The 12,361-nt window shown below is 42.7% G+C and overlaps 1 long non-coding RNA gene across 2 annotated transcripts; it reads right to left on the minus strand.

The window, feature by feature from the left end:
• Window positions 1-7,921: 7,921 nt before the first annotated feature.
• LOC124884903 lies at window positions 7,922-10,832 on the minus strand. 2 transcript variants are annotated; one of them, XR_007042544.1, is made up of 4 exons: window positions 10,602-10,832; window positions 10,299-10,498; window positions 8,275-8,418; window positions 7,922-8,157 (listed from the first exon to the last, which is right to left on the minus strand). It is a non-coding gene; the product is annotated as an uncharacterized LOC124884903 (long non-coding RNA). The 2 variants fall into 2 exon arrangements; XR_007042543.1 differs by having other exon boundaries at window positions 10,299-10,832.
• Window positions 10,833-12,361: the final 1,529 nt, after the last annotated feature.

A 12,361-nucleotide genomic window follows, 5' to 3' on the forward strand; every position in this document is an offset into this window, starting at 1 on the left:
AGCCCCAATCAGCTCTATGGGATTAAATTGAAATTTGGATCAACAGCGCCCCCTAGGACACTTCAATGGCTATATCTCCCTCATACATCATCGGATCCACTTGAAATGTAGTATACATCATCAGGGATCAATGCTGAACATGTTGCCACAGTAAGTTCATGACATCATTTGAGCTCCGCCCACTAATAAAAAACTCAGTGCAGCTTCCATCTGGAAGGTCGGATTTCCTCCAAATTTTAATTGCTTCTCGCCAGATTAGAATTCTGCATGACCGAAGATCATATGACATGTCGCTCACAGTCCCTCCTAGTGGTGATGTGTGGAACTTAATGACAGCCTCGTCGGTCATGCGCAGCTGGCGATGCCAGGCTCCCGCGGTCACTGCACCGGACGAGTTGCGCTGAGGTGCGAGGGCCTTCAAGGCTGCTTGCAGCTTTAATTTACTGTTATTTTTGCTATTTGCAGCATTTTTCCTTTGCAATAATCTCTGTTGCATTTGTCTTTTTGTGTTTGTGTGATTTGGGGTTTGCATCATTTGTGTTTGCGGTGCGTTTGCACCTGTTTTGCCACCGTAGAATTGCTGCAAAATCAATGCAAATGACTGTCCACTGTTGCTACATGCTCATCCAGGAGGAGTGTATGCTGTAAATTGCTTAATCGATGCAATCTGGTGGGTATCCTTAGGTAGGAAACCTTTTGACAAATTTAAATACTAAATGGTTTACACAATAATAAACCATCACACTTGGGCATTGTGATCTTTGCTGGAAGAAAAGGGATGCAGAGTTTATTGAAGCCTAAAATGCATTAATGATGAGGGTTAAAAATGCAATGAGATAAGGCATGAAAGATCCTGGAAAATACTTTCCTTTTCCTTCCATTTTGCATTCTCAGATCATCCCAACACCTTATGCTCTATGGTTTCACTCCAGAGTGTGCACAGCATATTTTGAACCCCTTCACATAAAAAAACTCCTGAGCACAGCAAAAAAAAAAGCCTTCCTGTCGACTTAAAAAGAGTTTTCATAACTGAACGACTAACATCTTCTTGTCAGGAAGTGTAATATTAACCCCTTTTGGCTCATGTTGAAAATTAAACTCAGAAGGTTTCTCCCTGTTTTGTGATTGAAGTGTATTTGTTCCTTTACTTAAGGTGGTTACTCATGTAGGTCAGAAAATAAAGATGAAAGCCATCGAGTAATTTTTGGCAGTTAATATTCGCTGGTGGCCGTCTTTGATCCATTCCCTGTGAAAGCCTCCATGCAGTGAGTCTGCAAATGAAGACCTGACCTTTTTCTGCACAAACTGTCAATATCTCTGTTCTCAGGTCTCTTCCATAGGTTGTCACATTGGCAAATGTGTGCTTCTCATTAAGCTTCAGTTTGATTTCCGTCTCTCAAGCTCTGCTTTTAGCTCCCAGAGCAGCAGAAAGGTATGTCACCCTGTTGACCCCTGACTGCCATAAAACTCAGATAAACGGTAACTCAGAGCAGAGATAATGAAGATAAACAGCACAGGCAGCAGAGTGTGTGTGCCCCTTCTCTGATGTCTCACCCTATGTGGGTTATAGACAAAAGACAAAAAGAGCTGTAGTCACTTTACAACCAGGTTAGTCTGAATGAAGGCAAGGCTTTCTGACAAACACCTGAGAAGACAGGGTTTTACAAAGTAAATAACTGCTGGCCTTCAGTGCAAAATTGTCGAGCTGTGGAGGACTCCTTTCCCAGGGTGGGAATACTGTGGAGGGTCAACACAGGAGGTCATCCTCCTCTGATGAAGATGAAGATGTTTATACCAGCAGAGTCAAGATTTAATGCAGCTTGTTCAGTGAAGACCATGAAAGCTTCATGCAATCAGGTTAAAGGTGTTCTGCTACAAAAACACACAGAACACACTTAAATGAACATCAAAAAATAAAATCAACATTTAACATTTTGTTAAGTTTGGACAACGATAAGTAGGTCAGACACATTTTTAATCACAAGTTGGATGGTATACATTTCTGGAAAATGACATTGCAGGAGAACAAACCTTTGTTGCTAGCGCAGCATGATGGATGGAGGGTTGTGATTTTTTTAATCATTAGCTTTATCCTCACCAGCAAAACATATTTTAGTTTTAGTTTGTTTGTTCTGCCAAGTTTTAAGGGAACACTGAAGAACACGTGAATAACCAGGAACTGATCGATAACTGTTACATCTCCTCCCCTCAGCTTCCAGGGTCCAGTTCAGTTTAGCTCAGAGATGTTCCACAATCCATGTTAAGCAGACCAGCATGCTGCAGGTGAATCTGCAGGTGTAATAATCCATCCTGTTATCCTCTGAAGAAACGTTGAGAAGGAAGAGACGAAGGGGCGAGTAGCTGCATCAGCAGAAATGATCAGTGCTGAGCTCCAAACTAGCTGCTAAAGGCCATTAGCCAGTAAATTGTATGATCACTTAATTCAGTTCTTTTATAATAAACGAAGGAGAATAATAATTTTAAACCCATTACTGTTAGATCTGTAGTCCTAAAGGACAGAGTTTAGAAGAATGCTGTAAATATAGCTGTTAGCATATAGCTATCACCATATGCTAACAGCTACTGGAGATGTGTCCACATTCAGGGTCTGCATCAATCGAAGGACTTGGCATACGTAGACCAGATCCTTCAATGGGCATGAAAACTAAGAAGGCTGGAAGTGATCGGCTTTGAATTTGGATTGCCTAGCCTTCATCAGCTGTTCCTGCCTTAACATCAGCGTACCTTCTGTTGCCTAGCTTCCATGACAGCGTGAAGCTCAGAGCTGTGAATGGAGCTTGAAGTTTAATCCTGCTGTCTCCACTGTCAATAAATGTACATGGTTTTTATTTACCCCTTTATATATTCCTGATGGCTCATAATCCTATGTTGTTCTTGTTTTATTGTCTTTCATTTTATTATTCTTCATTAATGAGCCATTTAAACCTTTCAAAATAATCTTTAAGTTCATAGATATAAAAATATAACTGTAAATAAAATACAGTGATGATGAATACCATTTGTATTGCTACTCTGAGTGAAGCTGACAACTTTGCTCACTAGGAACCTTAAGGCCTGTTCTATCATGGTTGGTTGTTTGTGTTTTGATTTTCATGTGTTTTTATTCTGATCATTTCCGGGTTGAGGGACTGTTGAGGTATAGTTTGTGCGACCAGCCAGCTGAAGAATTCAAAAGCATAAACAAAGCTTAGAAATCATTTCTGGTGAGAAGAGGAAGAAGTTGAGATATACAGTATAATTTAAACGTGGTTCCTCCACCCTTATTGTTTTGAAAGACCGGTACTGAAAGACTTCTAACCCAGATTTTATGAGTAGAACTGATGCGGACTCCGTTTGCAATTAATTAATGACCAGAAGGTAATCTATGGGAAGAAACTTGTGCCATCAGAAACTGAATTTGAATTGCTCTGACTGAATCTGTATTTGTGTAATTTGAAATTAAATGCATTGGTTTGAAAATTAATTTCACTAAACTCGTACTCGTACTCGTCGTCTTCCGCTTTATCCGGGACCGGGTCGCAGGGGCAGCAGACTCAGCAGAGACGCCCAGACATCCCTCTCCCCAGACACCTCCTCCACCTCCTCTGGGGGGAACCCAAGGCGTTCCTAAGGCCAGCCGAGAGACATAGTCCCTCCAGCGTGTCCTGGGTCGTCCCCTGGGCCTCCTCCCGGTGGGACGCGCCTGGGACACCTCCTGAGGAAGGCGTCCAGGAGGCATCCAGTATAGATGCCTGAACCACCTCACCTGGCTCCTCTCAATGTGGGGGAGCAGCGGCTCTACTCCGAGCTCCTCCCGCATGTCCGAGCTCCTCACCCTATCTCTAAGGGAGGAAGCTCATTTCAGCCGCTTCTATCTGGGATCTCGTTCTTTCGGTCATGACCCAAAGTTCATGGCCATAGGTGAGGGTAGGAACGTAGACCGACCGGTAAATCGAGAGCTTCGCTTTTCGGCTCAGCTCTCTCTTCACCACAACGGACCGGCACAGTGCCCCCCATTACTGTGGCAGCCGTACCGATCCATCTGTCGATCTCCCGCTCCATTCTTCCCTCACTCATGAACAAGACCCCAAGATACTTAAACTCTTCCACTTGAGGCAGTAACTCCAACCTGAAGAGGACAAGCCACCCTTTTCCGGTCGAGAACCATGGCCTCGGACTTGGAGGAGCTGATCTTCATCCCAACCGCTTCACACTCGGCTGCGAACCGCCACAGCGCATGCTGTAGGTCTTGGCTAGAGGGGGCCAGCAGGACCACGTCATCTGCAAAAAGAAGAGACGAAATCCTCTGGTCCCCAAACCAGACTCCCTCCGGCCCTTGGCTGCATCTAGAAATCCTGTCCATAAAAATTCTGAACAGGACCGGTGACAAAGGGCAGCCCTGCCGGAGTCCAACATGCACCGGGAACAGGTCCGACTTAGTGCCGGCAATGCGGACCAAACTCCTGCTCCGCTTGTACAGAGACCGGATGGCCCCTAGTAAAGGGCCACCGATTCCATACTCCTGGAGCACCCCCCACAGGGCATCACGAGGGACACAGTCGAATGCCTTCTCCAGGTCCACAAAACACATGTGGGCCGGTTGGGCAAACTCCCATGAACCCTCGAGTACCCTGTAGAGGGTATAGAGCTGGTCCAGTGTCCCACGGCCGGGACGAAAACCACACTGCTCCTCCTGAAGCCGGGGTTCGACTATTGGCTGGACTCTCCTCTCCAATACCATGGCGTAGGCCTTACCAGGGAGGCTGAGGAGTGTGATCCCCCTGTAGTTGGAACACACCCTCCGGTCACCCTTCTTATCAGAATCAGAATCAGAATCAGAAAAGCTTTATTGCCAAGTACGTTTTTGGACATACAAGGAATTTGTTTTGGCGTAGTCGGTGCAATACAGTACAAATTAAACAGTACAAACATATCTACAATATAATATAAATATAAGTGCACAGTTTTAAGTGAGTGAGAGTAAATATAGAGCAGTATAAGATGCAAGAGCAATACAACAGTGCAGGTGATCATTGTGCAAGTAAAGCAGTGCAAGTAAGCAGGAGTCCAAGCTGAGCGTTAATGTAACGCATAGAGGGGGGACCACCACCCCAGTCTGCCAATTTCACTAAACTGAAACTGAATTTAATGGTTTGAAACTGAATTCATTTACATTGAAAATGTACTTCGTTGTATTAAAAATTCAGTTTGACTACTTTCACTTTCAGGTCTAAGTTTAACTTCAGCTCCAAAATTCTGTTTATTGTGCCACACATCCGGGTCCTTGAAGCCAGAGATGATCAAACACAGATTCATTGATTAACGTTTCACATCAGGTTAAACTTCCTTTACGGCATGTTGAGCTGCAGCAGTGCAGGTACATGAGCTTGGCGGATGTTAATCACCACGTCAAATGAGCATCTATAAGAAGCGTCATGTAAACAAATGATGGTCAAACAGCAACACCTATGCTACCTGTAGCTATTAGCTAAATATGGCAGATTAGCATAGCGTGCTGCCTGTGTTACGCCGGTCTCCGTTTCCCGCACTTACCTCAGCGTAACTTCTGTTGCCTAGCAACCGTGTTAGCGTGAAGCACAGAGCTGTGAAGCCGAACAAATGGAACCTGAAGGTTAATAACGCTGTCTGCACTGTAAATACCTACAAGACATGGCTTTTATTTACCCTTTATTATTTACCTATATTAACTTTAGGAACACAGTTTAAATCTGTTTTTTGTAGAGCATAATAATAATAATAATAATAATATATTATTATTATTATTATTATTAAATGTAAACCAAACATTAACATTAGATATGATCTGTCTGAATTATATCTGTTATACTTCCACCCATTGGGGAAACCCAGCAGGATTTTGAAAACAATGTGCTGGGAGTCAGCTGTTCTCTGGGAGTTTAGTGCACCTCAACCACCCGCAATTAAATGATTAAATGATTTCTTGATACACCAATCAGATATTTCAGGTTTACACAATTACGTTCTCATCTTAAAACAGTGTAATAGTTAATTTTGTTTCACAGCTTTTCTCTCTCTGTACCGGTCTGTCGTGGTGAAGAGAGAGCTGAGTCAAAAAGCAAAGCTTTCGATTTACCAGTTGATCTACGTTCCAACCCTCATCTATGGTCATGAGCTTTGGGTCGTGACCAAAAGAACGAGATCACGGATACAAGCGGTCGAAATGAGTTTCCTCCGCAGGGTGTCAGGGCTCTCCCTTAGAGATAGGATGAGAAACTTGGTCATCCGGGAGGGACTCAGAGTAGAGCCGCTGCTTCTCCTCGTCAAGAGGAGCCAGTTGAGGTAGCTCGGGCATCTGTTTAGGATGCCTCCTGGACGACTCCCTGGTGAGGTGTTCTGGCTAGGTCCTCCCTGGAGGAGGCCCAGAGGAAGACCCAGGACATGCTGGAAGGACTATGTTTCTTGGCTGGCCTAGGAACGCCTCGGGATTCCCCTGGACGAGCTGGCAACCAAGTGGCTGGGGAGAGGGAAGTCTGGGTCTCTCTGCTTAGGCTGCTGCCCCCGCGACCCAACCCCGGAAAAGTGGAAGACAATGGATGGATGGATGGATGGGCTTTTCTCTCGCCTCCAGCCTTTGCTACTTCCATTTGAACAATCTACTGCGACCCGCAAGGAATCATGGGATAGGGTGGGCCACGGAGGATACACCGGGCCATCCTTCAAATCTGGGGAAAAGAAGGACGCAATAGAAGGAGCCTTCGATGCCTCACCATGACGTAACCGGCCTACAAATGGCACTTTCAAAGGATGCAGCCCCTGAATTTGGACCCAGCAACAGTGAATGACAATGGTGAATCGGTGAATCTGTGTTTGATTAATCTGTGGCTTCAAGAACCAGGATGTGTGACACAAAAAACTGAATTTTGGATCTGAAATTGAATTACAGACCTGAAAGTGAAAGTACTCAAACTGAATTTTCAATACAAGGCAAAGCAATTTTCAAAGCAAACATATTCAGTTTTAAACCATTATATTCAGTTTCAGTTTAGTGAAATTCATTTTTAAAATAATGCATTTAATTTCAAATAACGCAAATACAGATTCAGTCTGAGGAATTCAAATTCAGTTTCTGATGGCACAAGTTTCTTTTCATAGAAATCAGAGGAGCCTCATCTTTGTGGGTTTATGATAAAAGTGTTTTTTTAAAAATCAAAATGTTTATATCCAAAAACAACCACTTTCTGTCATGGTTTTGGTGTTCTTGTTGACCCAAATCCAGTGAACAGGATGACAGGAGCATAGTGAAACAAACCCAAATTGATAAACTGAACTGACCAACAAAACAAATTGAGGATCTGACATAGAGTAACTGAACCAAGGAATACTGGCGACTATGATTACTGGATGCTAGACAGATAATTCAATTCAATTCAGTTTATTTATATAGCACCAATTCACAACACATGTTGTCTCAAGGCTCTTCACAACAGTCAGGTTCATACATTCCAGTTAATCGTAACCATTGAACAGTTCAGTCAGATTCAGTTATTTATTCAAATTGGATAAAAAGTTTTTCTGTCTAAGGAAACCCAGCAGATTGCATCCAGTCAGTGACTTGCAGCATTTACTCCTCCTGGATGAGCATGTAGAAACAGCCCACATAGCAAAATTGGTCTGGCTCAGATGTGGCCCACACAATACACTTACACTCGGCCCAAATACTACAAAGAATGACGACCCTTTGGTGGCCCAGATTTGATTTGCCAGAGGCGGCCCACACATGGGCCAGCTGTGGACACACTGGTGAGCCTGCGCTGGCCCAGAACAGTTTCTGCACTGGCACCAGATGTCAACCTGATACCCACCTTAATGTACGAATCTATATTAAAGCCATGTTCTAAAGATCTCACAACAGTGATACAGTTATAAAAATGTTTATTTTGAATTTATATATCAAAAATACATTTGCTGCTATTGACAATATTCGAGAACATCAAACAGTAGCTTAACAGTAGCAACATCCATTCAAACAGCAGCATCATCAGTTAACATTTTTCCTTTTCAGTCGTTCAATTCTCCCGCCATTGCAATCGGGTGCATTTTGAAGCCATTTTTTTGTTTTTGTTTCAATTTCTTGGTCCGTGGCATCAGAGGTCAGGTGATTACGTCGCACAGCTGCTAAAACACACACAAACAAAAACATTCTGAAGTGAATATCAGTATCTGCTGTGTAAATCCAGACATGAAAATACAGAGTCAAAGTGAGCCTGTATTGGAGTCTCAAGACAAACTCACCAATCACAAGTGCTGGAAGCCAATCTTCCCATTTATGCCTCGCATGTTCATATTCTTGGCCAGAGCATGTGTTAAAGTTGCAGCCATTACTCTCTTCACACACTCCTTAATGTCTCCCCCACCTTTAAGAGCAAGTCCGTTTTTCTGTGAATTGATATTTCTTTGTTAGTTCATTAGTAGTATAACATAAGCCTTTCAAATGATCAGCAGAAAATCAGAACTGGTCTGGTAGTCTGACCAGAGACTACCAGACCCCCCAAACATTCAGGGTGTTTGTCCCCCCCACGCACACAAAACAAACCCCTACTAGACTGGGCTCCAGGTGTAGTTACAGTTCCTTCCAAAGTATTCATACCCCTTGAATTTTTCCACATATTGTCACATTACAACCACAAACATAAATATATTTTATGTGAAAGACCAACACAAAGTGGTATACAATAGTGAAGTGGAAAGAAAATTATACATGATTTAAAACTTTTATAAAGAAAAAACTGAAAAGGGTGGTGTAAAAGTATTCAGCCCCCTTTACTCCGAGTGCAACCAATTGCCTTAAGACGTTGCCTGATAATTGCCAGTGACTAAATAGAGTCCACCTGTGTGTAATCTAATCTCAGTACAAATATAGCTGCTCTGTGACGGTTGGTTAGGAGAATATTGGGGAGCAAACAGCATCATGAAGTCCAAGGAACAACCAGACAGGTCAGGGGTAAAGTTGTGGAGAAGTTTAAAGCAGACTTAGACTATAAAAAGATTCCCCAAGCTTTGAACATCTCACGGAGCTCTGTTCAATCCATCATCCGGAAATGAAAAGAGTTTGGCACAACTGGAAACCTACCAAGACAAGGCCGTCCACCTAAATCTACAGGTCGAACGAGAAGAGCACTGATCAGATATGCAAGAGGCTCATAGTGACTCTGGATTAAACGCAGAGATCCACAGCCCAGGTGGGGGAATCTGTCCACAGGACAACTATTAGTCGTGTTCTGCACAAATGTGGTCTTTATGGAAGAGTGGCAAGAAGAAAGTCATTGTTAAAAGAAAACCATAAGAAGCCCCGTTTGCAATTTGCCAGAAGTCATGTTGGAGACACAGCAAACATGGAAGAAGCTGCTGTGGTCAGATGAGAAAAAAATTAAACTTTCTGACCAAAATGCAAAACGCTATGTGTGGTGAAGAACTAAAACTGTACATCACTCTGAACCCACCATCCCCACTGTCAAATATGGTGGTGGCAGCATCATGCTCTGGGTTGCTTCTCTTCAGCACGGACAGGGAAGGTGGTCAGAGTTGTTGGGAAGATGGATGGAGCCAAATCCAGAGCAATCGTGGAAGAAAACCTGTTGGAGTCTGCAAAAGACTTGAGACTGGGGCGGAGGTTCACCTTCAAGAAGAACAACGACCCTAAACATGAAGCCAGGGCTACAATGGAATGCTTTAAAACAAAACATATTCATGTGTTAGAATGGGCCAGTCAAAGTCCAGACCCCAATCAAGAATCTGGGGCGGAGATCTGAAGATCTGAAACTGCTGTTAACAAACACTCTCCATCTAATCTGACTGAGGTTGTGCTGCTTTGCGAAGAAGAATGAGCAAAAATTTCAGTCACTAGATGTAAAAAGCCTTAAAAGACATGCAGCAAAAGGTGGTTCTAGAAAGTATTGACTCAGGGGGGCTGAATACTTTTGCACACTGTCTTTTTCAGTTTTTTATTTGTAAAACAAAAAAAAAGAAATTATGTATAATTTTCTTTCTACTTCACTATTGTATACCACTTTGTGTTGGTCTTTCACATAAAATTCCAATAAAATATATTTATTTTTCTGGTTATAATGTGACAATATGTGGAAAAGTTCAAGGGGTATGAATACTTTTGCAAGCCACTCTACCCATCTGTTTAATTATGAATCCCAATTACTCTTTTATCATAAATATTCTCAGTCTACATCTCCCAGCAATGGTATTTAAAGCCTCAAGAGCAGGGTTTGCATTAACAACTTTTTAAGTTTAAATGACATTCTTACCACTTGATTTTTGAGGTCAGGTCTATTTCTGAGCTGTTCCTCCAGGTTCTCTACAGACTGAGGGTCAGCTAATGGCAGCAGGTTTGGCTCAACGCCTATGTCTTCTTCAGTTGCAGATTTCAATCCCTGGACAGTTGTGAAAATTATTTTCATTTGGTCCATCATCATCTCTTGATTTGTGAGAATATTTCGCAGGAGTGCTGTAGAGAAAAAGGTTTATGGATGTATGACATTAAACAACTGATCTTATTAAAATGTATTCAGGCAACAGCAGATCACTCTTGAATTTAATAAAATACTCACATGTATGAAGATTGGTCTGTGGTGTCCTTATTGGATGAAGTGGCTCAGAGAAAACTTGTTTTCTCTGGTGCAGGCCGGGGGACTCGCGGCCTCTCTGGTGCAGGCTGGGGGACTCGCGTGTTTACTGAATCAGGGAAAAGTTCCCTTTCACGTTTTAACTAACGTTTGATTTCAACTTCAACTTCATAGACTCCAATGCATTCCTAACGTGCAGTTGGCTCTATTCAATAGAATTCTATGTAGAGGAGACCTTACCATGAGAGTGAATGGAGTTATCAGAACGCTGGTTTGTAGTGTATTAATAAAGTTTGACATTCTCTTTAGCACAGCTCCATCTAGTGGATGCATAACGCAACCCCAGTCAAACGTTTGACTGCAGTAGCTTCTATTCTATGTGCCTTATAATCCGGTGCGCCCTATATATGAAAACAGTTCTAAAATAGGCCATTCATTGAAGGTGCGCCTTATAATCCGGTGCGCCTTATAGTGCGGAAAATACGGTATATACAATTACAATACAATCACAAAGCAAATAAACACAGATACAGACACCGAAAAACAAATCAAATGATAAAATCAAACAACATAGGTAATTAAAAAAATTTAAATAAAATAAAGAGAATAGAATAATGGACAAGAAAATGAAAGGAAAATTGGAGTGAAAACGCAACTAATCATGCCTAGATGGCCCAGTCACAGGCCACTCTAAACAAATAAGTTTTTAATCTTGATTTAAAGCAATTTAGGGTTTCGGCACTTTTCCAGTTTTCTGGCAGTTTATTCCAGATTAGTGGAGCATAAGAACTAAAAGCTGCTTCTCCATGTTTGGTTCTGGTTCTGGTTCTGCAGAGTAGATTTGAGCCAGAAGACCTGAGAGGTCTGGATGGTTGATACACTGACATCAAGTCTGTAATATATTTTGGTGCTAAGCCATTCAGTGATTTCTAGACTAACAGAAGTATTTTAAAGTCTATTCTCTGAGCTACAGGGAACCAGTGTAGGGACTTTAGAACCGGGCCGATGTGCTCCACTTTCTTAGTTCTAGTGAGGACGCTGGCAGCAGCGTTCTGGATCAACTGCAGCTGTCTGATCCACTTTTTAGGCAGACCTGTGAAGACACCGTTGCAGTAATCAATTCTACTAAAGATGAACGTATGAATTAGTTTTTCAAGGTCCTGCTGAGACATTAGTCCTTTAATCCTGGAGATGTTCTTTAGGTGATGGAAGGCTGACCTTGTTACTGTCTTTATGTTCCTCTGAAGGTTCAGAGGCAGATTTCTTTCTGAACAGAAAGTCTCTGGCGGTGTGGCTAAATCTCTCACAAGGTCAGAGACTTGGATGGATGCTGCAACTGAGACCTGTGGTTTGTCTTTCTGGATGGTGAGCGAATCATCACACAGGTGGTCTGCAGATGTTTGTGATGCCTCTCTCATCCATCAAGTGTAAAGGGCTGGCTGGACCACATCACTAAGATGTAATCAGAAATATGCAGAATTAGAAGATGGTGCTCACAAAAAATATTACAATTAGTTATACCCCTCAAAAATTAATCACATCTATAATATTATACTTGGCTGCACACAGTAGTCATGTTCTGGTGGTACCTCCTCCAGGGCAGACACCTCAGCTGAAAGCTGGTCCCACCAGAGAGCAACGCTGACTGTCTCAGTCCAAACCTCACCCTCATCCTCTTCTACAGCCTCCTCTGGGTCATCCTATGGGGCCATGACATCCCCAGCACCAAGGCAGATGTTGTGGAG

This window comes from Girardinichthys multiradiatus, chromosome 19 (genome assembly GCF_021462225.1).
Source record: "Girardinichthys multiradiatus isolate DD_20200921_A chromosome 19, DD_fGirMul_XY1, whole genome shotgun sequence".
Classification (NCBI taxonomy): Eukaryota; Metazoa; Chordata; class Actinopteri; order Cyprinodontiformes; family Goodeidae; genus Girardinichthys; species Girardinichthys multiradiatus.